The sequence below is a fragment of the Artibeus jamaicensis genome, unplaced genomic scaffold, assembly GCF_021234435.1.
Source record: "Artibeus jamaicensis isolate MK-2021 breed Jamaican fruit bat unplaced genomic scaffold, CSHL_Jam_final contig_482, whole genome shotgun sequence".
Taxonomy (NCBI): Eukaryota; Metazoa; Chordata; class Mammalia; order Chiroptera; family Phyllostomidae; genus Artibeus; species Artibeus jamaicensis.
In genome coordinates, this window is record NW_026521857.1 from 10,621,446 (window position 1) to 10,633,564 (window position 12,119).

The window sequence follows — 12,119 nt, forward strand, 5'->3', positions numbered from 1 at the left end:
TGTCTCAAAAGAACTATGGTGGCACAATTTGGGTTCAGCTCACACAATATTCATTTATCTTTCTGAGCCATATTCATTTCACAGTGGTGATACAACCGATTACAGAATCAGTTAATTTGAAAGAGATACAGCGTAAGTACTGTGAATCATGAAATGTTTTTACCTTTTTTTTTTAGATTCTCATTTCCCTGTGTCATGGTCCTATGAGAGATTAAAGCAGTAATATAATTTTGATTTCTTTTTCCCACATTCCTTGCTCATGAGAAGATGATCTTTCATTTATTTATTTAGTGAAATCTGATGTTTTTAAGAAATCAGTGGTTCATTCAGAGATAATTTATTGAGCACCTATAAGCGTCCAGCACCGAATTAGGTATTAATCGGACATTATCTACATTTCTTTCAAATTATTTTACTTACTGATTAAAAAAACCAGATATTAATGTAGACTAGAATGCTTATATTAATATGAGCTGAACAATCTCCATTGTGCCCACACTGGCCACCCTTCTGAGTTTTAAAGGCACCACTGTAGAATCAAAACTGGTAGACCCCTCAGTACCAGCCAAACTCATGGATCGGTGGTACTTCAGAATAATGTTGGCTTCTAATGAACAGAATAGATTTGTGTAGAAATTCTGTTTTTAGAGATAGAACCAGAGTTGGAATTGAATTTTCCCCTGAAGATCTCCTTTAAAAATTGGCCTCAGGCCTACTCTGCCCTTGCCCCCAGGTCATCCCAGAATTACCATTTTTTTTTTTTTTCTGCCTGGGATTCATAAAAGCAGGAAGAGCAAACTTGGTCTGTTTCACAGTATAACTATTTTTACCTTATCTTTTACTTTCCATGTAAAATTCTTTTTTCCTCTTATGCTAACTAACTCCCTGGCATAGACAGGACAAGCTGAGTGAAGGTGAAGATGAATGAATTCAAGGGCAGCACTAAAGTCCTTCTTTTGTCCTTGGCCACAAGACTTTTTTTTATTATTAAATTACAAGTTTATATTAACTACTTAACTTTCAAACTTTAATGGAGAAGCCCGTCTTTATTCTTAAGTGGTACAATCAGTCAATTAAGTTCGTATTATGCATCCTGTCTTAATATTTCTCTTCCCTTCGCTTCTCCCCAGTCCCGGAGATCAGTCTCTCTGCATGTGTCAAAGTCCCTTTTCTCTCCTCATATTTCACTCCTCCAGGATCTGTAAACTGTCCAAGTTCTCATAGCTCACTTAAAAATGGATCGAGTCCAGAGGGACCAGTGCCGACTTCTCATTAATCTATCAGAGTTTCAGATTCACAGGCTTGCACCAAGAGAAGTGGGAGAGGAGGGGAAAAGTGAGGTCTCATCTCCAGGAGAGGAAGGCCTTGCCTCTCTGTCTGTGGCCTGATCCTTATCTTCAAGTGCGCTCTCTCGGAGGTGAATTCTGAGCTGTGTGGTACGGGGGTGATGAGTCAGCTTGAGTCCAGAGGAGTGAGACAAGCATTTGGCTAGGACCCTGTGATTCAGCCTTGTGGTCAAGGAAGAATATGTAAATGAACTGAATTCCCAGGCATTTCAGCCCTAGAGGAAGAGGATTAGGGGAATCCAAGAGTCTTGACCTTACTGTGTGGCTGAATTATAACTAGAGCTTGTTTTAACTAGCACAGCTTGAGTTTCATACTTGAAGCAAAGCTTAAATCAAAATACTCTCCACTCTTACGCTAGTCTGGTGGGAAATTTATTAAATGTTAAAGTCTAATCTGAAAGCAAACATAGCTTTAAATAAAACTATGCCATGTCATTTAATAGTGTTTATAACTTGAGTGACAAGTGTCTGGGCCTAATAACCCAGATATGTAGAAGGAATTCCACAGCTCTCCTTTTCAATCTGGACCTGTCTGGAAGCGTTTATTTGTACTGAGTTTTCCAGTCTGAAAGTCTGTGTCATTGTTTAGATTCTGTCTGAATAAACAGGCAGAATGATAAACTTCCTCTTCAGGTGAGGTTTATATCTTTTGAACCAGACCATAGCCTCTAAGCAATGGCTTTCCGGTCCAGAGGCTACATAATCAGTTTTGCAAATACGTATAGGAGGCCTTCCTATATGCCCACACCAGTACTGTGTACTTGCAGACATAATGATAATGATGATGATATACAACCTCTTATGAAGTTGTAGTCATTTTGGGAAAGTGATTCTGACATACATGAAATAAGGTGCTCATTTAGGAAAATCTTAGAGTAAATATAGTCGCATGTCATGACTGTTGAATCTCAAATTCAGCTCAAGCAGATAGTATGCACTTAGTAATCAGGAAGGAGAAAGTAAGTGTTGGCTTTAGTTATTAAGGGACAGTTTGATGAAATAAATTGGACTTATTTTAAGATGGTTGGTGCAGAATGGGTTCAATTTTGAGTGCCAAATTTTAAGAGTAATTTTATTTAATTATTTTTCAAGTCCGGTTTTCTGTCTATTTCTCCCATCCCAGCCCACCCCACCCCATGCTCCCCACCTCCCTCCTATTTCCACCCCTTTTAGCTATTGTCCCTGTAAGAGTAACTTTAAAAATTAGCATAGAGCTTCCCATCTGACTCACAGCCTTGGGCAGGGGCCTGAGCCAGAGAGTCCCCAAGCTCATCATTGCTGCCCAAAACCCTTGTCTTGTTTCCACCCCATTGTGCTGTGCAGACATGGTCACTTTCTCTTTGTGTATGACATGAATAGTAGTGAGGCAGCACCAAAGTAGTAGAGGGGTTTGGGATGGCAAAGCATCTCCAAACCAGGTCCCAGGAGGCATAGTTGAAGGGTGGGAGAAAATGAGCTTGGAGCTGAGAAGATTAAGGGACAAATATAATAGAGAGTTTTCAAATATTGCAAAGCCGTTTTTTTTATTTAGTTTATGTGAACTTTATTCATTGATATGTATAGTACTAGAAATTAAAACTGAGAATTAAAATATTTAATAATTACTTTAGAAACAACAATAACAAATTCATTAATATTATAGGTTAAACTAAATAACATACTTGACAAATATACTTTCAAAAGAGTGTGTAGAGTAGCATCGTTTTTTTCCAAGTCTCTAATATTAATATCTGGTATAATAGAATTTGGTTGGATTCTCATATCTATTTCTGCGTTCAATCTGTTGTAGTATGTTGTTTTTGTGGAAATATATGAAAAAAAATCTAGTCTTTATCTGGAAAGATCAATCTATTTATCTATCTTACAGGTTATATATCATCTAGATTTTAATAGTTTTTAATAACCTTTTTAATAATTGTGTGTATTCTTTGCAAGGACCATTTTGTTACAGAAGAAGTTGATTTGTTATAGATCAATCTAGGGTGCAGTACTGGGCCTGTTGGGTGGATGGACCAGTGAGCATACAGCTAAAAATTCAACTAAGAATTCAGGCACTCAAATAGGAGTTTTCTCATGATTAAAATGCCTGACAGAGCACTGTTCTTTGGAGCAGTGAATTTCTCATCCCTAAAAGTGTGAAGGAGAACTTGGGTGTCTATAATCCTGGCTCTGTGGGGAGAGCGGTAGGGTTGGACTAGGTGGGCTCTTTTCGGGGTTCTTTTCAACTCCAGTGTCTTCACCACTGGGTGTGTATTTAGAACCTGGGCAAGAAGAAATATGGCGGCTTTCTAGTCAGAGGTAACTGCTGCATGGACAACACATTAGGGGACGGATGAGGAGAACTGGAAACATCTTTGTCAGGTGTATGCTAAGGAATGACAAAAGCGTGAGGTGGATGAGGAGAACTCTGAATATTCTGACAGACAATGTGGAACCATCTTACTTCCTGTCCTGGGTCAGACTATGATAAGATCAGAGTTTGAGGAAGCTTTGCTTTTTCTCCTGTGTGAGACAGGTGTAGGACAAAGGAGTTAGATAGATAGATAGATAGATAGATAGATAGATAGATTGATTGATCAATCAATGGATAGATAGTTTCCAGCCAGGGAGACCATTTAGAAACTTTCTCAGGTTCTCCTGTAACTTCCTTGCTGTGGTGGGGGGAATGGAAACAGAAAAAGGGGCAAAATCAGAATTTAACAGAACGACTAATATGAATGTAGCTCTGAAATAGCTCTGAAATAGTCATGTGGTTCCATTTTTAAATCAGTAGACCACAAAAAAGTATTTGCATTTTGGTCTGCCCCTGGTCTGACCAGCATGACCTCCAATGAGTCGTTAAAATTCCTCGTATTCTAATTTCCTAGCTGTCATCTCGGTAAGAGAGAATGTTTATAAACCATTCTGAGTCCTGGATGAAAGGTGCCTTGGTATATTAGTATCACACTATGATTATTTTGTTATTGTGCTTATTGTTCTCAGTTAACAATGATGGTGTAATTTTATATTTCTTTCTTTAGGGTTATTTTTTGTCCTCCAGCAGGATTCTGAAAGTACCTTTCCTGTAAGATGTTCTTTGAGGCACTGGCAGATCTTTCAAATATTTGTTTTAGTATTGGTCCATTGAGGGAAAGTGAAAAATATATAATACTCAAGATTATCACTCCTGTGTCCGCCTCATTCTAATATCTTGAATTTATAGAAAATACTTTGTCCTCATTTATTTACAAGAAGCTATCATGATTAGATTGGTGCTGTCCTGGGGTACTGATTTTTTTTTTCCTGTGGAATTCTCTGAACAGGGCTTTCCTGAAAAGAATACATTAAGACTGTCAGAATGATTCTTTTCAGCAGACTAAGCTTTGCAGATGGCCTTTGTTGAGGGGAAAAATGCATTATTCTGAAAGTCCTTCTGATCTTCAGGAAAACTGAAAATATCAAATATTATTCTATCATTTGAACTTCCCTATAAGAAAACCCCAGAAAATTTTATTTTCTGGACTAAGATAGATAATTCAGAGCTCACAGTATTTTAAAACATGAGAATAGAAATGTGTTGAAGAAAAATGATCTTTTAACATATGCATTTGCTGAAAGGAAGACTTCCTCTGTCTTTGAGAAGCAGAAATCATGGGGCCCCTTTCTTTTTTCCATTTATTAGTTTTTGCACCTGAACATTTCCCTGGGTGAAGTGATGTGTCTGGCATAATTATCCTGGGACATAATTACTTAATGTGTGTCAGTAAGACATGGTTCAGATATTTACTGAGCTCTGGTTGGCAGTGTTGTGAACAAGATCGTGCCATTTCAGGGTTGCGAAAACAGCTCCAATGCATTGGAAAAAGAAGAAAGGAGGGCCTTCCCCAAGAAGCCTTGGTTTAGAGATCTATTTCATGCTTGCACCGCAGACAGTGCTTGGGTGAGAGAGGACTCCCTTTGATTTTTAGGGGCTTATAAAACGTGCTGCCCTGTGTACCCAAAGCCACAGACCTGCTGTGAATAGGATATGTACCTGGAGTTTTTCTGGTGGTAAAATTTATAAAACCAAACAGTAATTTCTTTGGGAAGTTGGGGTTTGGATTATAGTGTCTAGCATGGGGCCACAGGTTGACAAGCCTTCTTAACGATAATGCCTTTGTTGTTGATGATGGTTGAAAATGGGGGTAGAGTGAGGAGCAAAGGGGTCTGTTTACCGTGATAGAAGGAGAGCTCATATCAGGGGAGGAAAAAAATGAGATGTGCAGGTCAAAGTCCTGTTTTGGCAGATGCTGCTGCTATTCTTAAGAAAAAGAAAAAATGGCTCCAATTATCTTCCAGGAGTGTCCTGGCCCTCTGCTAGGAAACTGGTTCCTGGTCTGAAGGTATCTGAGATGTTCACTGTGATTACAGTGCAAAGGGTCATCTGTGGCTGAATTCTTTCTTGGCTTTGTGTCGGCCTGCCCGGCTTAATCTTTTCGTTCAGCACCCCGCCCCCCACTTCCTTTTCTCCCTCTCTCCCTTTCTTTTTTCCTCACCTACTCATTTAGTGCTCGTTTCTCTTCTAGGCTGTAAAGATCTCACTCTTGTGCTTTTCATATTTGGAGACCATTTCAGACAAGGTGGGAGTCCTTCAGATCAGTCTTTTCAGATGGGGGAAGGTGAGGCTTGCTTATTATGTACAGAAAATATGACACTTTCAAATGTGCTTATTGCATTTTCCTGCACACTCAAGTGGAAAAGCATGCAAACCCCCCCATTCTGTATGTAGGATGTACCTATACTTTTGAGGTATTGCAGTTTATTATTATTGTTTAAAATCTACTCATGTAAAGCTTTTTTTTTTTTTTGAGAAAATTTCTCTATTTGGAAAAAGATGAAGAATAGGACCCAGTATGAGATTGTTATATTGTTGAATTATTCTTGAATTAGCAAGAAAAAAATGAAGAAAAACTTCTCAGATAATATATTACAGCAGAACTGAAGTTTTATTGTACACAAATGTGCTTGTGAAAAGTTAAAGTAATTTAGAATGGAAAAACCTGTATGTTGCTAATTCTGTTTTTTGCAGAAAAAGGGGATTTATAATAGAAGGGAGGAAAAACATACAAGGTAAAACTGTACCTTACTGTAGTTTTAAAAATGCACATGCAAAAATCACTGGGGTTTTAGGCCTTATTTCAAGTGTATTCTTTTTCATTTGCTTCATAGCATTCCGTTCAGCGAGGCCTTTTACTTTGTATGTTGATCAATAAGCACACTGTTTTCTAAAGCGAAGGCCTCCAACCTGATTTTTGTCTTCGTCCCCAGTTATAGGCTGTCTTGGACAGTTTTGACTTTGTCCTGCACGATGGGTGTCTGTGGGGCCCTTGTAGCCCGAGGCAGAGAATGTCACCCCGTGCAGCTTCCTCACCGCCGAGGCCGGGTGGCATTCTTCCGTCTAGCCCGTGTGCTCCCGGCAGCAGGCTGTGTGCCCTTTGCATCTGCAGTGGCCCCGTGACTCTAGTCACAGGTGTCCCTCCTCAAATCTGGTTTTGCTTCAGGGTTAAAGTGGCTGTCCACCCCAGCTTGCCCAGGTCACTCCCTCTGCACACTGGCTGTCCCAGCATAAGCATTTGAGACAGTTCTTTCATTCTCTGGGTTTATTCCTCACGTACCTCGGGTATCGACAGAGAGAGAGAGAGGCCAGGTTCAAACTGGGTTTTACTTTATACCCAATAATGTTTTATTGGGGAAGAGGAACCATGTTAGTAACTTAATAACTGCGTCTCCATGAATAAGTTTCTCTCCGGGAAGTGGATCGCAATTAGTCATTTAGTCCGTACTCACTTATCACCTACCGTGCGTCACATGCAGTTCTATGTATTGTGAACATATAAGTAAAGAAAACAAAGTCACTGCCCTCAAGAAGCTTCTGTTTTGCCAGAGGAGATTGGCAGTAATGAAAAAAGGGATGTAATTTAATGTCAGGTACTAGTAATTGCTATAAAGAAATGAAGCAGTGTGGTGCTGGAAATATTGCCAGAAGTGCTGTTGCCATAGACAGGATGTCGGAGACGACGTCAGGGGAAGTGACATGTGAACTGTCCTCATAGTCATCTTGCACAGAGCTTGTACCGCATGGAAGCCCCCCCGAATGCCCTCAGGTGCTCCAGGCATGCCTTGAAAGCTTGCCAGAGAGAGGACAGTCATTAGCAAATTGCTGTGGAGAACCGTTTTGTGTGTGGTCTTCAACTCCCATGAACTTGCTTTCCTCATCGATCTCCAGTCCCAACAATCCCACGCCGTAATTTTCTAGCTGGTGTAGCACCCACATTGCATTTCCATTTAGTTTCAAAGTTCTGAGAGGTCTGGATAGAGGTGGGCGTTTTTGAACATGTAGCAACACTACAGAATCTTTCCCGAGGCTGTTTCCTGTCAGTTGTGTGGCTCTGTAGTGAGGCATTCTGGGAAGTTCTTCTCGTGCCCCAAGTCTTTGGAGCTTCCTGACATCTGAGAAGATTGCAACATTTCCTGAATCTTGGAGTGAAGGGAAATGGGCTCCTATATCCAAAACCTTCAGACTTAAGTGTTTGCCAAGTGCTTTGCAATCTGCCTTTCCATAATTCTCTCATTATGTCTGTGATAGGGTTTATCATGCCGGTACTGCACCTTACTGAATCAATTTTGGGACAGATGGAGTTGGCAGAATGGGGAAGAGCAGGAAATGACATTGAGCTGTGAGCTCTTCACGGGGATGCTGTGTCTGTGGGGGCAAGCTTGTGACTGGCACCACAGTGCTGGCTTTCAATAAAAGTTGTGGCATCAATGAGCTTATACAAGGTGGAGGTGAGCTGCTGTTTATTTGAAAATTTTTAAATATTTTCTTTTAAAGTGATTTTATTTTAAGTAAAATAAAAAGATTTTATTTAAAATTTTAAATTAAGAGGTCCTGTTGTTGAAGAAGTATACTATTTCAAACTTTTTTGCAGGGTGAATTTTCTTGACCTGGACTTCATCATGAATTTTAAAGAAATGGCATTAAATTTTTTAAAGATTTTACTTACTTTTAGAGAGAGTGGAAGGGAGGGAAAAAGAGAAGGAGGGAAACAGCAACATGCAAGAGATACATTGGATTGGTTGCCCCTCTTGCATGTCCCCAACTGGGACCTGGCCTGCAGTCCAGGCATGTGCCCTGACTGGGAATCAAACCGGTGACCTTTCAGTTCACAGGCCACTCAATTCACTGAGCCACACCAGGCAGGGCGAAAAAATTTTTAGTAGCTATCAGGAAACATGCCTGGGTTGTGGGCCAGGTCCCCAGTAGGAGGTGTAGGAGAGGCAACCACACACTGATGTTTCTCTCCCTCTCCTTCCTCTCTTCCCTTCTGACTAAAAGTAAACAAATAAAATCTTTAAAAAAAGAAAGAAAGAAAGCATGAGTGGTGAGGTGGCCATTATATTGTGGGTCAGGGTTTGAATTGCTTACAGTATCTTGGATGCTGTAGCTCATGGCTGGTTGGTCTGTCCCTAAGTCCATTTGTCCATCCATCCACCTATTCATGTTTGTCCCGTGGGAAGACATTTTATTACTTACCAGCAGTGTGGGCATTTATCTCACATGGACTCAGTTTTCTTATCTATAGAATAATGGGTTTTGTCTAAGTTATATAGAGGGTCCCTTTTTAAGTCCTGGATTCTTGAGATTCTCACAGTTTGATTGTGTAAGACATTGGAAAGAATACAGGCTTGAATTAAACATGGATCCTGCCTCCAAAAAGCTCGAGGCCTGGCGGGTGTACTGACTTATAGCGGGCTAGCAATAATGCGACTGGAAGTGGCCGGGAACTCAGCACGGCTGCAGTGAAATTGGAAGGGGATTTAGAGAAGGGGGAGATTATTTTTAGCTGCAGTGTGAAGGAGGTTTTGGGGATTGGGAGAAGGTGGCATTTAATTTGAGTGGAGGGAAGTAACATCTTACGTTGATGAGTATCGGTTATCATCCTCGTCTCATTTAAAGTTCACAACTGTGAGATAGGTTTTATTATCTTCATTTAGTAAATGACGAAACTGAGGCAGAGAATGAGATTAAGTAATTTGTCCAAAGTCATCTGGCTGTTACTGGTAATCAGTAATCGGCAGAGCTGTGGTTCTGGAGGAGGTCTGTTAACCCCTCGTTATCCTTATGTGGTAAAGGTTGAGTCAGTAAAGAGATGAGGACGCCTCAGATGAATAAAAGACCATCCGCACTGGCTGGCCAGGTGCCCAGGGCCTGCATCCTTGAGCAACAGCAGGGACGTCAGGGGGCCTGGGACTCTGCACCTAGTGGTAGGAACAGCCTGGCAAGGCAGCCTGGGCTTTGAAAGGAGAGGCTCTCCAGGCCTGGTTACAGGATCTGGCCTTTGTGAGGCCTAAACGGAGATTTTGTGCAGGAACGGCCGTGATTAGAGGAGTGCATTTCAGGATGTTTATGACTGTAAGGCCTTCTTCTGATTCTAAAGTACTTTCATGTAATTCAGCAATTTGGTGTGATGCTGAGAAAACTCCTCCCCAGTGTCTGCTGCGGTCAAAGCCTCTGAGAGTTTCATCCGGGCTTTTGTAATGAATAGCACCCAGCCCGGGCTCCACCGTCCTGCCATTCTGAACGTCAGCACTTAAAAAAAAAATCCCGGCTCAGTTCTCTGGACTTTGAGAAGAAAATGCCTTAATCTTCCCCCTCTTTCCTGTCCTCTCTATTTTAACCTGTTTTCTGCTATTTCAAAACGTACTGCTCAATAAACAAATAATTAGCCCTCCTTTGGCTTTGCTAGTGAATAATATACCATAATGTTTAGATTAAAACAGTGTAGCAGCTACACTAGAAAAAATACATCCCAGTTACATGATGAATTCCTCATTTTCCTTTTTATTCGTGGTGTCCTGGGGTGGCCTGCTGGAGGAAAAAAAATACTATTTGATTCTCCCTGGGTGGTCAGACAGGACTTGTAAAGACTCTTGTTTGTTTTGTGTTGAGCCTTCAAAGGCACGCAGGCTTCCCTACATAAAGATGTTCTAAAAAAATAGGGATTTTTTTTGAAGTTGCTATGTTTAAAGGGAAATTCAGAGCAACCATCTTCCTTAGAACTAGGAGCTAATGTGATCGAGGGCCCCTTCTCACCAGGCGGCTTTGTCGTTTGTATCTCTGGTCATTACCGTCGGTCCTACGGGGAAATTGTGTTATAAAAACGATCTCCACCTGTGTTGTTTTTTAAACCATCACACAAACATGTACTTGGATTTCTAAAACCACATTTATTATTGTGCATATTTAGATTTTTTTAAGAGCTAAGAAATCTGAGTGGGGTGAGGAGTGAGGGAGTGGGGAGAGAGAGGAAGGGAGGGAGGGACCGGGGGAGGGAGGGAGAGAAGTATTCAGGGTACTCTGGAGGTATGTGGTCTCCAGAAACATGCTCCAGGCCACGTGTTCTGCACATTCCAATTAGTCAGGCCCTCCTGCTGTGGTGTGGGAGAAAAGTTTGGATTGGGGTTAGGGCTGGCTAAATGTAGGCTACTCTTTAATGCAGTCTTTCCAGAACCCCCTCATTAGCACCTGCAAGTCAGCTGGTGCCCGGTGCACGGTCAGGTATCTCTGCTGTGCGAAGTGTGTGTCAGCCATTTTGTTTACCCATGCTTATTTTCTCCATTTCGTAAAATTAATTGCACTTAATGGGGGAGGTTGATCGTGCTGAATTATTTTAAGCCTGGAGGGAGCAGAGCAGCTGTGTCCTGGATCAGACCACTGATCTATCTAATAGGCTGTCTTGCCTCCTGATTCACAGGACGAAATGTGCGTAGCCAATTATGTGAATTCCTATGTGAGAGAAAAATGACCTTGAGCCCCCGTGAGCCAGACCGTTGCTTGATGCAGAGTGTGAACCAGAGCTGCTTCACTGCCATGGCCCAACAGGAATGCAGGGTAGTGCTAATCCCTAGAAAATTATTTCTCCTTAAAAAAAGAAATGGCCACTGTGTGAAATAGTTGACTCTTTCACAACTTGCCAAGAACTTTGCTTTTGGAACCAGGTGCTTAGAAATGAGTATTTGGGGGTGTAGCCTCTAAAGATTTTAAGAGAGAGCAAAATCCCCAAGCTTCTCCCATGTGTTCAGATGTAACCTGTTGTTATAAACTTTTTTTTTAAAGTGAAAACTGTTAGAGAAAGGCAAATATAAAAATAAAAAATTTGAAGAAGTGTACATTGAATATGTTCTAAGACTCTGTCTTTACTCTTTTTTGGGGGTCATGTTTTGCTGAGACAGAAGAAAATTAGAAGTGTTATAAGCTAACTTTACTGGGTATTCTATTGGAAAATTTTTTTATAATCAAATACATTCTCATGCACTGGCTGGTGTAGCTCAGTGGATTGAGCGCGGGCCTGTGACCTAAAAGATCGCGGTTCGATTCCCCGTCAGGGCACATGCCTGGGCTGCAGGCCAGGACCCAGCAGGGGCCAGTTCCCAGCAGGAAATGCACCAGAAGCAACCATACATTGATATTTCTCTCCTTCCCTTCCCTTCCCTTCCCCTCCCTTCCCCTTCTCCTCCCTTCCCTTCCCTTCATTCTAAAGATAATTAAATAAAAAAATACATTCTCATAAAATATCAGATTTTTTAAAAAAGATAAGTCGGAACACAAAAAAACAAATAACCCTTAATACACTCTTGGAGTCCAAGTTCATGGTTTTAATGTGACTCTGCCAGCAACAGGACTGCCCTGAGTAGATCACCCATGGTGTGTAGCACAGTGGTTTTCAACTGATGTGCTGCAAGAATGTTTACCAT

The 12,119-nt window shown here is 41.1% G+C and overlaps 1 long non-coding RNA gene across 1 annotated transcript in view; it reads left to right on the forward strand.

Annotated features, from left to right (window-relative positions):
- The window catches only part of LOC128627898 (uncharacterized), a 337,323-nt gene that overhangs the window by 81,445 nt on the left and 243,759 nt on the right, over positions 1–12,119 (forward strand). The window lies entirely within an intron of this gene.